Here is a 1,112-nt window from a genome sequence, read left to right on the forward strand (position 1 = left end):
AGTGGGGAGCAGAACAGGCAGACTAACTGAAATACACTGCTGAGGGGAGCAGCAGGTGGGACAGAGAGGTCTGTGCACCATGTGGTCAGCTCCCTGGCTGGGGGTTAGAACTCAAGCTGCAGCGGCCGTGGACAGCTTCACAGTGCTGCCCTTTCACCCACCGCACCCCCTGCTTTCCTTTTGTGTGCTTTTGCACCTAATGGATTCTGAGACAAAGAGAGGATGGGCCCAAGTGTTGAGTCATGTTAGACGTGGCACCTGCCCTTCTGCCTCCTTCCCAGGCCAAGGGCAGGGGCTTCCTCTGGGCACAGCAGTGGCTGGGCAGTAGCAAGTTTTCCCATCCAGGCCTCAGCCTCACTCTCAGTTCCTAGCCTGAATTTCCCCTCTCCCAAAATGCTGAGTTCCTGGAAACTCTTGGGTTCTCCGTTTTTCGAGAGTCACCTGGAGCCCAGACCAGGGCAGGGGGAACTCACACCATGTATGTGCCCAGTACTGCTATCCACATAGACTTCTGCTCATTCCCAGGCAAGCCAAATACGTTGACCTGGCATCTAGTCTGTGAGCCACAGAGGACACCCTGCTCATTTCCCACCCACCGGGCACACCTGCCCTTCACCTCAAGTAGCTGGTTCCTAATGTCCTCCATTGGCTTGACAAAAATGTGAAGAGAGAAGGAGCAGAGTTAATTCCACCCCAGCTAGGAAAATACACATCCTGGAAGTCACTCAGCACATGTGTGTTCCCTTCCTTTTTTCCTGGCGATGGAAAAGGCCCCAGTCCCTGCCGGGGGAGGGTGGGGTGGTGGTTGTATTTTCATGATCCAGGAAGATCTGCTCCTTTACTCTGGGACTTCTCTGTCCCCTGCACAGTCTTCCAGTCCAGCACTCAATCTCTCATGGAATTTCTTGACACTCTAAAGGATCTGGCCAGCATGTAAACCAATGTAGCTGCATTCTTCAATTAATATTTATTGAGTGTCCCTACTAAGTGCCTGGCAAGCACAGTATGTTATATGTGGCTAAAATATCTATTCTCCTTGCTCTCCAAGAAAGAGCATTCCTGGACAGCCCAGGAATGTTGACATGCCAAGAAAAGGAATAGCACACTCTAGC

Source organism: Condylura cristata, unplaced genomic scaffold (assembly GCF_000260355.1).
Source record: "Condylura cristata isolate star-nosed mole 26May11 unplaced genomic scaffold, ConCri1.0 scaffold00016, whole genome shotgun sequence".
NCBI lineage: Eukaryota > Metazoa > Chordata > Mammalia > Eulipotyphla > Talpidae > Condylura > Condylura cristata.